Below are 20,275 nucleotides of genomic sequence, written 5' to 3'. Positions count from 1 at the left end.
TGTTGCTAACACAGTAGCCAAAGCCTTGAGGGTGTGTCAGACTTATTATCCCTTCAGTGCCCCTGTTACATGGATACACTGAGCCCACGGGTACCTCATCTGAGTGACCATTCTTTAAATGCTGAATGATGGCAGGCTATTCAACCCTGTGGGGCTTCGCTCCTGAGCCTGAAATTGTTTTCATGCTTTGTAGGTGCGCTCGAGTCTTTTTGATGTCCCGGTGCAGTCCTCGGGGAGTGCATCACTGTCTGGGGTGCTGTCACCTTGATGAGATGTGACAGCAAGGCCCCTATCTGACCTCCCCCAGTGAGGGTCCCACAGCGCTAGTTTAAAGACAAGCAGGTGTGGCCAATATTTATCACTCAGCTGACATCACGAGAAACAGATTAGCTGGCCACCATTGCCCATTTGTGGGATCTTACTGTGCCTAAATTGGCTGTTGTGTTTCCTACAATGACGACGCTTCAGAGCCCCTCATTGGCTGTAAAGATGTAAAGAGGAACTGTGGAAATGCAACTTGGCTCTTTTCCTGACCAGAAGCCCTTTCTGTTGCTAGAAGAAGCGTTTCCATGGTAATCGCAGCCAATAGCAGTGTATCAGCTCTCTATCTATCTGAGGTCAGATAACCCTCAGTTGCAGAACCTGAACCTTTCTGATCCACAAAGGTCACTACCCCTCGGCCTGTGGTACAGTGCTAACTTTCTGCCTCATCCCGACTTGTGGATCTCCGACCGGGCTTCGAGTTTCAGGGTCTGTGTCTGCCACTTGGAGACGAACTAGAGAAACAATTCCCCAAGTCAGCTGCCAATGAGGTTCACTTTCTGCACCTGGCTTGGGCAGTGCAAGCGGCAAGCCCAAAGGAAAAAGAAACTTGCATTTACATAGTGCCATTCATGCACTTTGCAGCTACTTTTTGAAGTGCGCTGACTGTGGTAAGCTCAGGAAATGCTGCAGCCAACTTCTGCATGGCAAGATCCCATAAGGCAAGCAATGAATGAAGGGCCAGGCAGTCAGTGGGTTAGGGGTGAATATTGGCCAGGTCATTGGGGAGAACTGCCCTGCTCTACATTGCAATAGCGCCCTAGAGGTTGTTTGCTTCTGCCTGAGAGGACAGATTGGGCCTCTCTCTCTCTGGCGAGCATTGGGAGTTGAATGCTCCCTCGGATCATCCACAGTTTTCCCAGTTGACTGGCAAAGTGCAGCACAAGTTACTCAACAAGAACAGCTGCCTGTTGTTTTCTTAAAAAACGTGTTTGCTTGGGATTTGAATCTCGGGAATGCTGATGAGATGGGGGCAATCCACACAATGACAGCTGCGTACTGTGTCATGCAGTGAATCAAAAGTCCATCACAATCGATGCTTTAAGACTGATGTTGGCAGCTGATTTCTTCAGCCAAAATTAAAAGGGCTGGGCAATGGGAAGCAGAATGAATCGAGAGGATTTTTTTTCCCCCCCCCTTCCTGTAGTTGAGCTGCAGTCAACATTGGAACCTTTCTGACCTGATTGCCAGTGCGTCTTTATTATTAGTTCCAGGGGGTGTGGGCATCGCAGGACAGGCCAACATTTACTGCCCATCCATAATTGCCCTAGGGAAGGCAGAAGTGAGCTGTTGCCTTAAACTGCTATGGTCCATGAGGTGTAGGTGTTAAGAGCTGGGTTTTTAAGAGTAATAAATACCTCCGTGCCATTTACAAACAAAACATTTGCTTTCCTCTAACGATTTGACACTCTTCACATTTAGAAGCAGATGAAATGGTGGATAATTGATGACAGTAACTGTGATACAAAGCATTAATGCTCTACCACAATCTAGTATTTTGTTTCACTCCCACCCCACCCACACTGTCCCTCAGCCCGGGTTGCATTTCAGCTGAGATACAGTTCCCTGTGCAATAGCGGTCCCACCCCTGACTGCTTATTAAATTCTTTGCACGGATCCCAACAATGAGTGTTGATGGGTTGGAAGGATGTTACCGCCAAGAGCAGTTCTGTCCCCCTGCCAATATCAATGCATGCACAGGCACAAATGCACACTTGTGCTCCGGGTTTGGAATCACAACATTCAGTCCATTTATCTATTGAGTTATTGTTTCTGCTTTTGTTGTTACTTTTGTTGGAGAACAATTTAACACAACAACTTAGGGCGGCACAGTGGTTAGCACTGCTGCCTCACAGCACCAGGGACCCGGGTTCAATTCCCGGCTTGGGTCACCGTCTGTGTGGAGTTTGCACGTTCTCCTTATGTCTACGTGGGTTTCCTCCGGGTGCTCCGGTTTCCTCCCATAATCTGAAAGACGTGCTGGTTAGGTACATTGACCCGAACAGGCGCCGGAGTGTGGCGACTAGGGGAATTTCATTGCAGTGTTAATGTAAGCCTTACTTGTGACTATTAAATAAATAAACTTTAAACATGTCTGTGTGGGTTTCCTCCGGTTCCTCCAGTTTCCTCCCACAGTCTGAAAGACGTGCTGGTTTGGTGCATTGGCCGTGCTAAATTCTCCCTTAGTGTATCCGAACAGGCGCCAGAGTGTGGCGACTAGGAGATTTTCACAGTAACTTCATTGCAGTGTTAATGTAAGCCTACTTGTCACACTAATAAATAAACTTAAAAATAAATATTTGTACAATGCCTTGAACAAAGTTAAACGTTCTAAGTCACCGCGTAGGAGTTCGAGGCTGCTGCAACCACTCAGCAGAGTAGGCCATCACCAAAAGCGGCAAAGTTGTTGGGGGTGGGATGGGTAATGGCATCAAAAACCTGATTGAACTTTTCATGAATCTACATGAGTAAACAACCAGGTTTCAGCCGTGAGACTGCAAGATCTGAATCTACCGATATACACCCACACATTGATAGACTTTGGTATTTACGCTGCAGTCTTCCCAAAATTTCAAATGACATTTCTCATCCTGTTTATCAGATAACTGCAAAAATTTGTACAACTACATGGCTCCTCCAAAACTGTGGATAATATCAAAGAACATAATTTAATCGAGTCTACTTGGTCTATATGAAGTTATCACCTGTCTGAGTGGGGTTTGCACATTCTCCCCGTGTCTACGTGGGTTTCCTCCGGGTGCTCCAGTTTCCGCCCAGAGTCCAAAGATGTGCGGGGGTTAGGTGCATTGGCCATGCTCAATTGCCCTTTTGTGTCCCGGGCTGCATAGGTTTTGGTTTGATTTGATTTATTATTGTCACATGTACTAACATACAGTGAAAAGTATTGTTTCTTGCACGCTATACAGACAAAGCATACCGTTCATAGAGAAGGAAAGGAGAGACTGCAGAATGTAGTGTTACAGTCATAGTTACGGTGTAGCGAAACATCAACTTAATGCAAGGCAGGTCCATTCAAAAGTCTGACAGCAGCAGGGAAGAAGCTGTTCTTGAGTCGGTTGGTACGTGATCTCAGACTTTTGTATCTTTTTCCCGAAGGAAGAGAGAATGTCCGGGGTGCGTGGGGTCCTTGATTATGCTGGCTGCTTTGCTGAGGCAGCGGGAAATGTAGACAGAATCAATGGATGGGAGGCTGGTTTGCATGATGGATTGGGCTATATTCACCACCTTTTATAGTTCCTTGCGGTCTTGGGCAGACCAGGAGCCTATACCAAGCTGTGATACAACCAGAAAGAATGCTTTCTGCATCTGTAAACATTGTTGGATCATATGAGCCATGTTACACACGTATTTATTCTAATGTATGTTCTGTTAAAAGTGTACAACACTGAGAACCTACAATCAGAATCATCACACTCCCCTTTCTCATGTAAAATAAATCTAACTATAAATACAGAATCTCTATTCCTGCCACTGCAAAAAATTCATTTTTGAAGATGAATTATGAGGATGGGACGCAAGGCTGAAGGTTTGCCTAGACCTAGGGTAATTAATACTCCTGTACCTACAAGAGCTTCTTCCAACCAAATTTGACACCCGGCTATATCAGGAGATATTGGGACAGGAGAAGTGGGTTTTTAAGGAGCATCTTAAAGAGAGAGGGAGAGATAGAGAGGCGGAAAGGTTTAGCGAGGGAATTCCAGAGCTTGTGGTCTAGATAGCAGGGGGCCTGGGCACCAATGGAGGGGTGATGAACACTGAGGATGCGCAAGAGGCCAGAATTGGAGGAGCATGGAGATTTCAGAGAGTTGGAGGAGATGGGGAGCGGTGAGACCATGGAGGGAGTTGAAAATCAGGCCAAGAAATTTCAAATTGGTTCAGTGCTGGATTGGAGGCCAGTGTAGGTCAGTGTGCGCAGGGCAGCAAGGACTTGCTGTGACTTAGGATACAGGAGGTAGAATTTTGGACTAATTTAAGTTTACAGAAAGGGAGGGTGGACGGGAGAGTATTTGAACAAAGAACGGTACAGCATAGGAACAGGCCCTTCAGCCCACCAAGCCTGCGCCGATCATGTTGTCCTATCTAGACCAACAGCCTGTATCCCTCTATACCCAGCCTGTTCATGTGCCTCTCCAGATAAGTCTTAAATGTTGCTAATGTATCTGCCTCAACCACCTCACTTGGCAGTGCATTCCAGGTCCCTACCACCCTCTGTGTAAAATCATTTCCCCTGCACATCTCCACTGAACCTTTCCCCCCCTTACCCTGAACTTGTGCCCCCTTGTAATTGTCATTTCTGCCCTGGGAAAAAAGCTTCTGACCGTTCACCTTATCTATGCCCCTCATAGGTAGCTTTTTTTTAGTTAGAAGCCATAAAATGAGACAAGTCCAATCTGGAAAATATTAAACAAAAGCAGAAAATGCTGGAAAATCTCAGCAGGTCTGACAGCATCTGTGGAGACAGAATAGAGCCAACATTTCGAGTCTGAATGACCCTTCCCGGGTCTCTGTGGAGAGAGAGCAGAGCTAACAGGACAGGTTATCCAGACTCAAAACATTGGCTCTATTGTCTCTCAGTAAGAAGTCTCACAACACCAGGTTAAAGTCCAACAGGTTTATTTGGTAGCACAAGCCACTAGCTTTCGGAGCGCTGCTCCTTCGTCAGGGAGTTCTGAACTCCCACTTAACCTGATGAAGAAGCAGCGCTCCGAAAGCTAGTGGCTTGTGCTACCAAATAAACCTGTTAGACTTTAACCTGGTGTTGTGAGACTCCTTACTGTGTTTACCCCAGTCCAACGCCGGCATCTCCACATCTATTCTCTTTCCACAGAGGCTGTCAGACCTGCTGGGATTTTCCAGCATTTTCTGTTTTTGTTTCAGATTCCAGCTTCCACAGTATTTTGCTTTTATCTGGAAAATATTAAGTTTCATTGAATGCTAAATTATGAAGCAAGGCACCATTCTTGCATTCTTTTATGCACAGTTATAACAGGACCTGTTGCAAGATTGGCCCAAATATGACAAGCATACCATATGTACTTTACTAAATGGAGGGGACGGTGCCAATATCTTTTGGCTCCTTGACTTTCCAGCTGGCACTTTCTTTGTTCAAACTGGATGTAGATTGCTGGCAGCGTCATTGCTTTTTTTTTGCCACTTCCTCACTGTTGCAAAGGTCCTGCTTATCCAGTGGATGCCAAATCCAATTCCATTTCTTTCTTTGACTATTTTTTCAGGAATGTCCCTATTTCCCCCAGGTTGGTGTAGCAACCGACAGGACTGATTTGTGTTTGCGTTGTCATGGTTGCAGTTGACCTGCTGAGCAGCCAAAAGATTAACCGCTGGTTTGGGACCTTGAGCCTCGAAAAGTGGACGCCTGGGCACATTAGTTCAATGGAGTCCATTTGCCAGGATGTCCCAATTTAGAGCAAAGTTTATTAGTCACAAGTAAGGCTTACATTAACACTGCAATGAAGTTACTGTGAAATTCCCCTAGTTGCCACAGTCCGGTGCCTGTTTGGGTCAATGCACCTAACCAGCGCATCTTTCAGAATGTGGGAGGAAACCAGAATTCCTGGAGGAAACCCACGCAGGCATGGGGAGAATGTGCAGACTCCACTCAGACAGTGACTCAAGCCGGGAATTGAATCCGGGTCCTTGGCGCCGTGAAGCAGCAGTGCTAACCACTGTGCTACCATGCCGTACTGCCCAATCTAGAGAAACTGTGAATGAATGAACACTTTGTTCTCTCTTAATGCAGGCAATGTTGATCTGCACAGTATTTATGGAATGCCACCATTCTATGTACATAATATATCCACGTGTTAGTCACCTCGAGCTCACCGTTTATCTCTGATGCTTTCAAGTACTGGAAAATGGGATTAGAACAGATAGGTGCTTGATGACCAGCACAGACGCAATGGGCCAAAGGGCCTCTTTCTGTACTGTAACATTCTACGGGTGGAATTTTCTGGTGGTGCTCGCCCTAAAATCAGAAAATTCCACCCAAGGTTAATGGAAATTTGCATGGTGCACTCCCCCCCCCCCCCCTCCCCCACTACGACTCCCACGCCCACCCCCCTCCCCCCCCCCCCCCCCACTACGACTCCCACGGCGGGTGGGTTGGGAAATTGCCCCCTGACTCTATGACAATCCTTTGCAAATTATAGTGGTGGTCTGACATTCCCAAAACCCTTGTTTTTTTTTCCAAGCTTCACTGGACTGGCTTCATTGGGGATTTTCACAGTAACTTCATTGCAGTGTTAGTGTAAGCCTTCTTCTGACACTGATGATAAACTGTCGCCCCAGTGAAGGTCAGTGTTCTTGCTTTTTAATCCCTCCATGGTCCTCCTGACCTTGGGAATCACCACCAGCCTGATCCCCCCCCCCTTTGGCACCCTAACAATGGGTTGCTCTTTCCTCTCTGGTGGAACCTCTTTGCCCACTCTGCTACAGTCACCTGGAACCCCCTCCTCCTCCAGATGCCTTCACCTTTCTGCATCCAGCCTGCTTTTGAAAACCACCTCAAAATCGATCCTTTAACACTTCTGTTTTCCCTGCCTCCTGCACAAGGTCTGCTGTTCTCCCGACCTTTGGGACACCTTTGCGTTCATGAGGCTTTCCGTAATGGTTAGCTCCCAGCTGGATTAAACGTACAATGAGAATTTTTCTCTTTGGAACAAGGAAGTTTGTTTCCCTTGGCAGATGGGTTTTGTAACCAGATGACACAGATTTGAGATAAATTACATTCGGGGATAAGAATTTGTTTTAATGCAGCAAGTTCTGATCTAGAATGCATTGCTTTAAATGAATGTTTATTCCAGATTTAATTCTCATTTCCAAAAGGAAACTTGAATATATACTAGAAAGGGAATAATTTGTAGGGCTATTGTCAAAGAGTAGGAAAGTGGAATTAACTGGATAGTTCTTTTAAAGAGGCGACATGGTAAGCTAATGCCCCCCTCCTGTGCTGCACAACATATAGGCATTAAATCAAATACTTCCAATTGTACCAAGGTCTGGGATTTGCTTTGCTTAGTTACATGGGCAAACTACACAATCGTTTCTGATAACTTGAGAGACACTTTTTTATTTACTCATTCGTGGGACATGGGCGTCGCTGGCTAGGCCAGCGTTTATTGCCCATACTTACTTGCCCTTGAGAAGGTGGTGGTGAGCTGCCTTCTTGAATCGCTGCAGCCCATGTGCTGTGGGTTGACTCTCAATGCCGCTGGGGAGGGAATTCCAGGATTTTGACCCAGCGACTGCGAAGGAACGGCGATATATCTCCAAGTAAGGAAGGTGAATGGCTTGGAGGGGAACTTGCAGGTGGTGGTGTTCCTTCTAGATGGAAGTGGTCGTGGGTTTGGAAGGTGCTATCTAAGGATCTTTGGATAATTGGCGCAGTGCATCTTGTAGATAGTACACACTGCTGCTACTAAGCGTCGGTGGTGGATGTTTGTAGATTTATACATGTCTTGACTTGTGAAAATTCTCCAGGTGCTGGATGCCCCTGACTGTTTTTTTTCTTGCCCAGAAGTTGTTGAATGAAGATTGAAACAATCCCAAATCGGAATTATTCTGTCTGGCGAGATTAATGTTGTCTTTCAATCCATTAATCATTGGAGATTGCTGCTTCTTCCTGTTTGGAAGCCTTAGTAGTGTGCGTTCGTCTGACTTTATTACAAAGTTATACTCTCAGGAATCAAACCAGAAAATGTTGGAAAGACTCGGCAGGTCTGGCAGCATCTGCGGAGAGAGAAGCAGAGTCAATGTTTCGGCCACTGAGCTTGCATCAGAACCACTCATCCTCAGACAAACTCTTGCTCTTACATTTTCAGCTAGGCAATTGCCTAAAATATTCACTGGTTCAAGATCCTATCTCCATTGGATGTGATTGTTCAAGTGTAACTTGAGCATTTCATTTTCTTCCCCATCAACATATTGCTTCCATAATACGTTTTAAAAATTATCCTACTGTCATGCATTGCATTTAGAAACGTCTGCCTTGGCAACCAAAGGTGAGCGATCTCTCCTGATCTCTCATTCAAGCCCTATCTCGACTTCAAGACTCTCTCCTATTGGCTGAGGATGAGGGACAACATGTTCCCTTCTCCACCATTGGCAACCACCCCTTTCTACCTCTCTGAAGCTCCCTCATTGAGTTAATTCTTTAATAGAATCTACACGAGCAGTTCCATAGAATCATAGGATCCCTACAGTGCAGAAAGAGGCTATTTGGCCCAATGAGCCTGCACAGACAACAATCCCACCCAGCCCCTATCCCCGTAACCCCACGTATTTACCCAGCTAATCCCCCTGACACTAAGGGGCAATTGAACATGGCTAATCTCCCTGACCCGCACATCTTTGGACTGTGGGAGGAAACTTGAGCACCTGGAGGAAACCCACAGATGTGGGGAGAAGGTGCAGACTCTGCACAGACAGACAGTTACCCGAGGCCAGAATTGAACCCGGGTCCCTGATGCTGTGAAGCGGCCGTGCTAACCACTGTGCTTGCGGTGCACAGCTATATGAAAGACCTATATTTACGCAACAACTTTCTCAATCTCAACACATCCCAAAGCGCTTCACAACTGATTATGAAGTGTAGCCTTTGTTGTAATGTGTGAAATGTGGCAGCCAATTTGCACACATCAATCTCTCTCCAACAGCAATGAATCAAAATTCCTCCAACAACAATAAAATAAATGGCCAGATTATTCGCATTATGTGTTGGGTGAAGGACAAACGTTGGCTCAAGCAGTTGGAGAACTCCCATGTTCTTCAAATGCTGCTGTCGGATCTTTCACTCTGTCAGTGTTGCACTGGGGAGTGTAAACCTGAATTACGTGCTCAATCTCCGGAGGAGGACTCGGAAGTGACGGTGCCACAGTTAATGGTGTATTATTTTATTATTTTTCATTAATTCATGGGACATGGACATCATAGATCATAGAATGGAATCCCTACTGTGCAAAAGGAGGCCATTCAGCCCATCGAGTCTGCACCGACAACAATCCCACCTCAGGCCCAGTCCCCACAACTCCACACATTTACGCCACTAATCCCTCTAACCTACACATCCCGGGACACTAAGGGGCAATTTAGCATGGCCAATCAACCTAACCCGCACATCTTTGGACTGTGGGAGGAAACCGGAGCACCCGGAGGAAACTCACGCAAACACGGGGAGAATGTGCAAACTCCACACAGACAGTGACCCAAGCCGGGAATCAAACCCAGGTCCCTGGAGCTGTGAGGCAGCAGTGTTAACCACTGTACCACCCCGTGCCGCCCACTCACTGGCAGGCCAGCATTTATTGCCCATCCCTAGTTGCCCTTGGAAGGCAGTTGGGAGTCAACCACATTGCTGTGGCTCTGGAATCACATGTAGGCCAGACCAGGTAAGGACGGCAGATTTCCTCCCCTAAAAGGACATTAGTGAACCAGATGGGTTTTTCTGAGAATCGACAATGGTTTCATGGTCATCAGTAGATTCTTAATTCCAATTATTTTTTTTATTGAATTCAAATTCCACCATCTGCTGTGGCGGGATTCAAACCCAGGTTCCCCAGAACATTAGCTGAGTTTCTGGATTAATAGTCTAGCGATAATACCACTAGGCCAGCGCCTCCCCTTATCCCGTACATAGATAACCTTTCTAAATAATTTTCCAGCCAATGGTTCGAAGTAGTTTTAGTGCACAGAAGCACAGGATGAAAGATTCTGAAGTGCTTTAATTTTCTGAGTGATTCATACCATTCAATAAAAGGACTGGTTTTATTTTTTAAATGACGTGTTTGGAATGGTCTATTATCCCTGAAATTGAGTCAGTTTAATGTGACGATGGGCAAATTACTGTTAAACAACTTGTAAATCGCTGAGTTGTAATGGAGGACTGACTGAGAATATTCCGGTAGTTTCCAGGAGATATTTGCAGAGCCTTCTGGTGTCCCCTGGGAATAACACTTCTCGAGTTCTTTATCTCCGATTCAAACAGATGTCTGGGACTGGATCTTTCTCCCATCTGTCTCTGCCTTCAGGATATACAATTTATGCTTTTATAAGCTGTGATCCTTAATCAAAACAAGACCAAACTGTCAAGTTCCTTGGAGGATTTGCCTTTCCCTCCCTGCTCCCTCGTAGCCGTTTGCTGATTCATGTTGGGCCACAGGTCTCTTATGTGTCAGCAGGTTCCAGACATAGCACACCCATTACTCACCTTTCAGCCCAATCAGAGACCACAAACCAGCGCTTCTGTTGCTGCCAGATGAGAACAGATGACTAAATGGTGTCTGTCATAGAATTTCCACGGTGCAGAAGGAGGCTATTCAGCCCATCGAGTCTGCACCGACTCTCCGACAGATCATCCCACCCAGGCCCTATCCCTGTAACCCCACGTATTTAATCCGCTACTCCACTTAACCTACACATCTTGGGACACTAAAGGGCAATTGAGTCATTCCACCTAACTTGCACATCTTTGGAGTGTGGGAGGAAACCAGAGCACCTGGAGGAAACCCACGCAGACACGGGGAGAATGTGCAAACTCCACACAGACGGTCACCCGAGGTGGGATTTGAACTCTGGTCCCTGCGCTGTGAGGCAACAGTGTTAACCACTGTGCCATCTTAGTTTTAAAAAAAGTATCTGCTCACTTTTTGAAAATAATGTATTAACAGCACAAATTGCCCAGTTATTCCAGATAGAATGAAAGGACACCAGCTGTGCTCCTCATCTAGAGTTCAACCATCAACATAGTAACAAGAGGGGACCTTTCAGCTCCTTGAGCTTGTTTCTCTACATTCAGTTGGAGCATGGCTGAAGAGTTCCAACTCCTATTTACCCGCCTTGGTTCCCTAACTCTCCGCACAACAACAACGGTAGTAATAATAGGAAGACAGATTATTCACATGAATGGATGTAAACTAGGAAGTGGAGGAAGAAGCCGAGATGCTTCAGCGTGATTTGGATAGGCTGTGTGTGTGGGCATATGCATGGCAGAATAATGGCACGGTAGCACAGTGGTTAGCACTGCTGCTTCACAGCTCCAGGGTCCCGGGTTCGATTCCCGGCTCGGATCACTGTCTGTGTGGAGTTTGCACATTCTCCTCGTGTCTGCGTGGGTTTCCTCCGGGTGCTCCGGTTTCCTCCCACGGTCCAAAGATGTGTGGGTTAGGTTGATTGGCCAGGTTAAAAATTGCCCCTTAGAGTCCTGAGATGCGTAGATTAGAGGGATTAGCAGGTAAATATGTGGGGGTAGGGCCTGGGTGGGATTGTGGTCGGTGCAGACTCGATGGGCCAAATGGCCTCCTTCTGCACTGTGGGGATTCTATTCTATTCTATTCTAGAAGCAGTATAATGTGGATAAATGTGAGGTTATCCACTTTGGTAGCAATAATAGGAAGACAGATTATTACTTATTACTGATTATTCCAAAAATGTGCGGGTTAGGTTGATTGGCCATGCTAAAACTGCCCCTTAGTGTCCTGAGATGTGTAAGTTAGAGGGATTAGTGGGTAAATATGTAGGGATGGGGGGTAAGGCCTGGGTGGGATTGTGGTCGGTGCAGACTCGATGGGACAAATGGCCTCTTTCTGCACTGTAGGGTTTCTAATCTAATCTACTTGAATGGGTGTAAATTGAGAAAGATGGATACTCAGTGAGACCTTGGTGTCCTCGTGCATCTGTCGCAAGTACGGCAGGCAGTAAAGAAGGCAAATGGCATGTAGGCCTTCATAGTGAGAGGATTTGAGGGATAAAGATGTTTTACTGCAATTGTATAGGGCATTGGTGAGGGCACATCTGTAGTATTGTGTGCAGTTTTGGTGTCCTTATCTGAGGAAGGATGTCCTTGCTATAGAGGGAGTACAGCGAAGGTTTACCGGGCTGATTCCTGGGATGGAAGTTCTGTCATATGAGGAGAGACTAAATCGGTTAGGATTATATTCACTGGAGTTTAGAAGAGTGAGAGGGGATCTCATAGAAACTTATAAAATTCTAACCGGGTTAGACGGGGTGGATTCAGAAAGAATGTTCCCAATGGTGGAGGGGAGTCCAGAACCAGGAGTAACAGTTAGAGGATAAGGGGTAAACCTTTTAGAACTGCGGTGAGGAGCATCTTCTTCACCCAGAGGATGGTGGATGTGTGGGATTCACTACCACAGAAAGGAGTTGAGGCCAAAATATTGTTAGATTGCTGGAAGAAATTAGGGGCTAAAGGGATTAAGGGGGAAAGCAGGGGTGAGGATATTGCGTTTGATGATCAGCCATGATCGAAATGAATGTCGGAGCAGGCTCGAAGGGCCAAATGGCCTACTTCTGCTTTTAGTTTCTATGTAACAAAACTCTATGTGCAAGTAGGGCGCCTACGCTGTGCTTTTGGGCCCTAAATCTCTATCCTTTGTTACCTACTCCAAGCGGTGGAAGAGCTATTTTGCAGAGATGCTTTTTTTAAAAACAATTCTTTGAGCTATTGTTGAGGACGGGACATGGTTGGTTGTAAAATAGACCATCTCCAGTTTGCAACCTGTGGGTTAACAGTAGTGATGCAAATCAAAACGTGTTCATGTGGCTTCCTGTGATTCTCCTTTTCAAAAAAAAAATGTGTGCATGAGAATACCTTTTATGGCTTTTCTTTTTGCAGTGACTAATTTCTAAAAATGTAAGAATACAACTCGTGAGCTTGCGTCCGTTGTCTGCTAGCCCACACAATGTGGGCTGTGTTATTTTTAAAATCTCCAGTCATGTTGAGCTTGCTGTTTAGACTGTATGGTCTATAGGTGGGGAGGGTGCACAGAATTCAGACAGTCATGTTTTGTGCTGACGTATGCCGTGTGCTGGATTTGTATCGCCAGCACTCCCTTGAAGAAACCCCTCTTCCAATGAGGAAAGGGGGGAAATGCTCGTTTGTCCCCCCAGCTAGCAAAATTGCATTTTCCAATTGCATGTCTCTCAGCCTCACATCCTGTGGTTTTTCTGGAGAGAGGGAGGGTTGGGGGATGGGGGGAGGGGTGGGGAATGGGAGAGGGAGAGTGAGGGGTGGAGGGGTGGGGAGGGGGAATGTACCGACAAGCATAAGAACTAGGAGCATGAATTGGCCATTAAGCCTCTCGTGCATACTCATCATTTGATAAGATCATGGCTGATCTGATTGTGGCCTCTTGCTTCCTGTCAACCCCCTATGTCCTTTGGTTATTGACTAATGAGGAAGTCAATCTAACAGTCTTAAAAATATCCAATGACCCAGCCTCCTACGCTGTCCTGGAAAGAGACCTCTGGAGGGAAATAATTTCCCACGTCTCAAATGGGTGACCCCCTAATCTTAAATTCTGTCTCCCTAGTTCTAGACTCCTCCACAAGGGGAAAAACTGGGAGAAACATGCTCACAGCATCTACCCTTTCAAATCCCTTCAGGAACTTGTATGTTTCAATAAGATCACCTCTTGTTCTGAACTCTGGATATGAACACAACTTATCCAATCTTTCCTCATAAGCCAACCTCTTCACCACAGGAATCAGTCAAGTGAATTTTCTCTGGACAGCATCTAATGCAATTGGCTCTTAAATGAGGAGAACAGAACTGTACACCTTATTCCACATGTGATTCTACCTACACCCTGTACAACTTAGCAGAACGTTTCTGCTTTTATATTCCATTCCAGTTTGCAATAAACAACATTCTGTTTACCTTCCTAATCACTTGCACACTGAACTTTCCTGAATCCTGTACTCAGGACGCCCAGATCCCTCTGCACCTGAGAGTTCTGCAATCCCTCTCTGTTTAAATTAATATGCTGTTCTCTGCCAGGCCTGCGGTGGCACAACTTCAGGACCCTGTGGTAAGGAGGGCCCAAAGTCTCCAGATAACACAGCTGGCCCAGGACAGAAAGAGAAAGGAACTTGCGCTAATGCAACACCATTTGTCACCCTTGGGACACCCCAAAACTCTGCACAACCAATGAATTAATTTGAAGAATGTAGTCACTGTTGCAACAAGAAAACATGGGCAGTCAGTTTGTGCACAGCTATCTCCCACAATGGCAAAATGATAATGACCAGATCTTTTCCAGCAATGCTGATCGAGAGAGATGCCCTCCATCGCTAAGACCACTTACTTCCATGTCTATCATTGACTCTATTCTCTCTCCACAGATGCTGTCAGACCTGCTGAGATTTTCCAGCATTTTTTGTTTTTGTGTTCTAACATCATTGTCCGATTCTGAGCTGCATCTGCTGCTGAAACCCTCCCCCATGTTTCTGTCACCTTTTAAACTTGACCATTCCAATGTTTTCCTTGGTAGCCTGCCATTTTCCACTCTCCATGAAGTTGAGTTATCTAAAACTCCACTTACCCTCATCCTAACATGAACTAAGTCTTGTTCACCTATCACCCCAGTGCTCACGGATCTACATTGGTTCTTGGTCCAACAGTACCTCAACTGTTTTCAAGCCCCTCCCCCCCAATGGCCTTAGAACATAGAACAGTACAGCACAGAACAGGCCCTTCGGCCCACGATGTTGTGCCGAGCTTTATCTGAAACCAAGATCAAGCTATCCCACTCCCTATCATCCTGGTGTGCTCCATGTGCCTATCCAATAACCGCTTAAATGTTCCTAAAGTGTCTGACTCCACCATCACTGCAGGCAGTCCATTCCACTGCAGGCCTTGCCCCTCCCCTTCCTCTGGAGTCCTCTCTAGCTCTACAACCCTATGAGCTCTCTGCTCTCATCTCTGTCTCTTGCACATCCTCAATTTTAATCACCTTAATAGAATTATAGAATCCCTTCAGTACAGGAAGAGGCCCCATTCAACCCATTGAGCCTACACCGATGACAACCCCATCCAGATCGTATCTCTGCAACCCCACGTATTTACCTCTCTGACACTAAGGGACAAATTGAACAAGGAAAATCAACCTAACCTGCACATCTTTGTGACTGCGGGAGGAAACCCATATGGACACAACATGCAAACTCCACACAGTCACCTGAGGCTGGAATCGAACCTGGGTCCCTGGTATTGTGAGGCAGCAGTGCTAACCACTGTGCCATCGTGACACCCATAGCCCTCATGCTTCAGGTCTGGAATTCCCCCTCTAACCCTCTCCACCTCTTCACTCTTTAAAACCTACCTCTTAGACTAAGTTTTAGTTATTGGTCCAGATTTCTCCTTAGGAGGCTCGGAGTTGAATTTTGTCCGAGAATGCTCCCGTGAAGCATCTTGGAGTGTTTTTTTTTTGTTTATAACCAATTCAATCCAATTAAAGTCCAATTCAAAGTCTCAGCAGGTGAGACATTCCAGATCCAAGCTGACGAAACAGGCTTCTCACTTCCAGTCTTGGGCTTGAACTACATGATCCAATCTGATTGAAGCGCTTTTTAAAAAATACTTTTCCAATTCAATCAAATCAAATCCAATTCAAAGTCTCAACAAGTTGAGACATTTCAGATCCAGGCTGACAAGACAGGGCGAACGACCAAACCACCCTGTCCTGGGCCTGATCTACATGAGCCAAGCTGATTGGAGAAGGGGGAGGTTCCTCCTCCAACTCTTGAGCTCATTTGCATCTTAGCCAAAAGGCCGAGATGCTGCTTTTAAAAATTGCTTCATATGAAACATATGAAGCTTCAGTGTAACCTAATGACCTCAACCAAGCGCAGCATCCAATCCATGCTACACTTGGTCTTAGCCAAAAGGCCGAAGCGCTTTACTGCATTTAGGTTACTCTCTGTAAGTGTAAGCTTTTGTTGCTGTTGAAAGATATTACTCAGGGCAAGTAGGAAACCTCCTCTTAAAGTACACCTGGGAAGCCGGACAGTGGGTCCCCATGTTTAACATCTCATATGAATGAAGGCACATACACTGGAGTGTCAGTCAGCATGGATTTTGCGCTCAAGTCTCTGGAATGGGAACTGAACCCGGAACCTTTCAGCTTGGGGTGTGAATGTGCTACCACTGAGTCGCAACTCGCATCAGAATGTGGTCGCTTTGGTTGAAGTGATGGAGTAGACGGGTATAGAGGGATATGGGCCAAATGTGGGCAATTGGGACTAGCTTCGGGGTTTTAAAAAAAAAAGGGCGGCATTGACAAGTTGTGCTGAAAGGGCCTGTTTCCATGCTGCAAACCTCTATGATTCTATGACCTGACTGCGATGCCCATTTAAGATTTAGGGGTGAAGAATAGGTTGTTTGAGATTCTGGAAAGGAGCCTCTCTCTGTGAAGTGACTTCGCTGGAGAAGAATGTGTGAGGAATTGCATGTCTGGGAAGCAAGTGATGGGATGACAGCTGAGTATGCTTTTAGTTTCAATCTAATCTGTTAAAAATCCTAGTCTGGAACTGTGGTCGTAATACACAGTTCAGGTTAGTTAAATTTCTCATACTTGTGCCGTTGCTTGCATGGCGAATGGTAGGAGGTGGGATGTGGGTGGCAGTGTTTGGGAAAGAGGGCAAGAAAAAGGGAAGCCACTTGATTTATTCCTCTTACTTGACTAAGAGAAAATGGTAGACATTTTACAGGATTATCCTTGTACGGTGTTGTCTCTCTGCCTCCCCCTGCTGGTTGGATGATGGAGTGCACCTAAACTCTGCAGGTTCCAATAGTTCATGGAGGCCTCGAGCTGTGTAACCAATTTTGTCTCCAAATGGACAGAGATAACCTCATGGACAAAGGCTTACTGCCTTAAAATTAGTGCTAGGTTACTCAGAGGTGACGTCAAGAAACATTTCCGAACAGAAATTTCCCCAAAATGCTTGTTGAGGTCAGAAGTCGATTGAAAACTTCAAGATTGAGGTTGATAGATTTTTGTTGAGCGAAATTACAGAATAAATATCAGATAGAGTTACGAGGCAGGTCAGTTTCGAGGTAAAGGAATGTACAACAGGCATGAGGGCTACACAATATCTTCCTGTTCCAATGGTCTTGCAATGTTATCAGTTAATGATTGCAATACAAGTCTACAATTATTTTTTTATCTACATATCCAATCAAAGTCCAATTCAAAGTCTCAGCAAGTGAGACATTCCCGATCCAAGCTGACAAGACAGGCTCACCACTTCCTGCCTTGGGTTTGATCTATATGATCCAAGCCAATTGGATCAGGCATTGTACCTTCTCCAAGGCTTGATCTCATTTGCATCTTAGCCAAAAGGCCGCCATGTCGCGTTAAAAAAAATTGCTTCAAGTGAAGCCACAATGTAACCTCATGACTTCAACCAAGTGCAGGATGTCGATACTACACTTGATCTTAGCCAAAAGGCCAAGAATACAAATCTACAAATGTTCCGTCTTTATTATTTAATCACCAGAAAGACTGGTATTTTTACAATTGGAATTGCTTTCCTGACCAGCCAACTTGTATACAATTGTCAGTGAGCCTGTATCACAGTGTTATGAATGCTCGTTGAAAGAATGAAAGAAGCCCCAATACTGCAGTGTGTGTTATCTGAGCATGTGTGTTAACATCAGGGTGTAGACGCACTGAAGTTTAGTTGAATGGGTCTGCATTTGCCTTTGAAGTGTTTCTATGGAAACGAGGGACGTCCTGAGAATTTGGCCCGACGTTAATTTATTCCACATGAGAGCACCACCATGTGGAAAGGAGTGGAAAAGCACATTCAGGAAGTGAGCAAGGTTTCCATTCAGTCAAGGGGTGTGTGGCTGTTGCTGGCAAGGTCACCATTTAATGCCCTAATTGCCCTTCAGAAGGTGGTGACGAGCCGCTACTTTGAATATAACTGAATGGCTTGCTGGACCATTTAAGAAGGCAACCACATTGCTATGGGTCTGGAATCGGCTTGGTTAAGGGTGATGGATTTCCTTCCCAAAAGGATATAAGTGACTATCCATTGGTCACCATGAGCGATTTTATTAAGTAATTGAACTTAAATTCTCCAGTTGCTGTCTAGGGATTGTTACCCCAGTAACATAACCGCAAGGTTACCATTTCCATTGAGATAAAAGCAAAACACTGCGGATGCTGGAATCTGAAAACAAAAACAGAAAATGCTGGAAAATCTCAGCAGGTCTGACAGCATCTGTGGGGCGAGGATAGAGCCGACGTTTCGAGTCTGGATGACCCTTCGTCGGAGCTAAGAACAAAGAGAATCAGCAGAGATTTATACGATGAGGATGGGTCAGTGTTGCTGGAGAGCGATATCGGCATATGGTGGCGCATGGCATTGAGTGTGGATCTCAGGATGTGGTGAGAATAGCAGTCTGAGGGGCGATGTATGTCCTGGAGGTAAATTCCTCAGAGTATAATCCTCATAGTATAAATCTCCGCTGATTCTCTTTGTTCTCAGCTCTGACAAAGGGTTATCCAGACTCTCAACGTTGGCTCTATTCTCTCCTCACAGATGCTGACAGACCTGCTGAGATTTTCCAGCATTTTCTGTTGGTTGTTACCATTTCCATTAACTTGCCTGAAATGGAATTTTCCAGAATCCCACATTTCTAATGGCTGATGTTTGATAGATAGATAGATAGATAGATAGATAGATAGATAGATAGATAGATACCCTACAGTGCAGAAAGAGGCCCTTTGGCCCATCGAGTCTGCACCGACCACAATCCCACCCAGGCCCTATCCCCATATCCCTACATATTTTACCCACTAATCCCTCTAACCTACACATCTCATGACTCTAAGGGGCAATTTTAGCATGGCCAATCAACCTAACCCGCACATCTTTGGACTGTGGGAGGAAACCGGAGCACCCGGAGGAAACCCACGCAGACACGAGGAGAATGTGCAAACTCCACACAGACAGTGACCCAAGCCGGGAATCGAACCCAGGTTCCTGGAGCTGTGAAGCAGCAGTGCTAACCACTGTGCTACCGTGCCGCCCAGGGTTTGCGTAGAACTTACTTCCCAGAAACAAGACAATTCTGCCCGATCGGTCTTAGTTTGTGTCCATGCTCCACAGAAAACTACTCTCACCCTGCTTCATCTAACATTATTCTTCTATTCCTTCCACCCTCACATATTAAAGTGGCTTCCCTTCACGCTGATGGTGTTACAATTCACCCCGGGTGTCTGAGTTACTGTGGTAACATGAACTTTTAGCTGCATGTTGTAGCCTGGAGCTATGGACAGTGATGATAGAGGCTCAGATTTCTTTTCGTTGAGGGTGGCACGGTGGCACAGTGATTAGCACTGCTGCCTCACAGCGCCAGGGACTCGGGTTCAATTCCGGCCTCGGGTCACTGTCTGTGCGGAGTCTGCACGTTCTCCTCGTGTCTGTGTGGGTTTCCTCTGGATGCTCTGGTTTCCTCCCACAGTCCAAAGATGGGCAGGTTGGATGGATGGGCATGGTAAATTGCCCCTTAGTGCCAGGGGACTGGCAGAGTAAATATATGACATAATGGGGATAGGGTCGGGATGGGATTGTTGTCAGTGCAGACTCAATGGGCTGAATGGCCACCTTCTGCACTATAGGGATTCTATGATTCTAAGTGGCTGACCAGGATTTCTCCCACTCTTACCGCCTGCTACTGGCGTGTGTCGGACAGATCTGCAGGTTGATATTCAACCTGCTTAGCCGTGTTACGAACACTCCTTTCTTAGACATCAAGTCCCGGGAGTGGGCCTTGAACTCGGAGCTTCAGGCTCAGAGGCAGTGACACTAACTTACTGCACCACAAGATCACCTCATCCCCTTAAGTGCATCAATGCCTTTCTCCTCTTTGTGGTAAGTTCCATATTCTCACCGCGCTCTGGATAAATAAATCCTTATCGAATTTATATTTGACTGTCTTACATTTATCAGTCTGAATCCTGGTCTCCTCCACAAATGGAATGTTTTCACTACTTTCTGATCAAACCCTTCAATAATTCTAAAGATCTACTGGGTCACCCCACACCCTTCCCTTTGTTAAAGTTAAGAACCCCGACTCTGTTTTGTCTTTCCTGTTGTATTGCTTCCATTC

At 45.9% G+C, this 20,275-nt stretch overlaps 1 protein-coding gene across 1 annotated transcript in view; it reads left to right on the top strand.

Moving 5' to 3' along the window:
• The window catches only part of lasp1 (LIM and SH3 protein 1), a 177,881-nt gene that overhangs the window by 146,047 nt on the left and 11,559 nt on the right, over window positions 1-20,275 (top strand). The window lies entirely within an intron of this gene.

This window comes from Mustelus asterias, chromosome 11, assembly GCF_964213995.1.
Source record: "Mustelus asterias chromosome 11, sMusAst1.hap1.1, whole genome shotgun sequence".
Lineage (NCBI taxonomy): Eukaryota > Metazoa > Chordata > Chondrichthyes > Carcharhiniformes > Triakidae > Mustelus > Mustelus asterias.
Note: the sequence above shows the minus strand (reverse complement) of the source record. Positions and strands in the feature narration are given on the sequence as shown.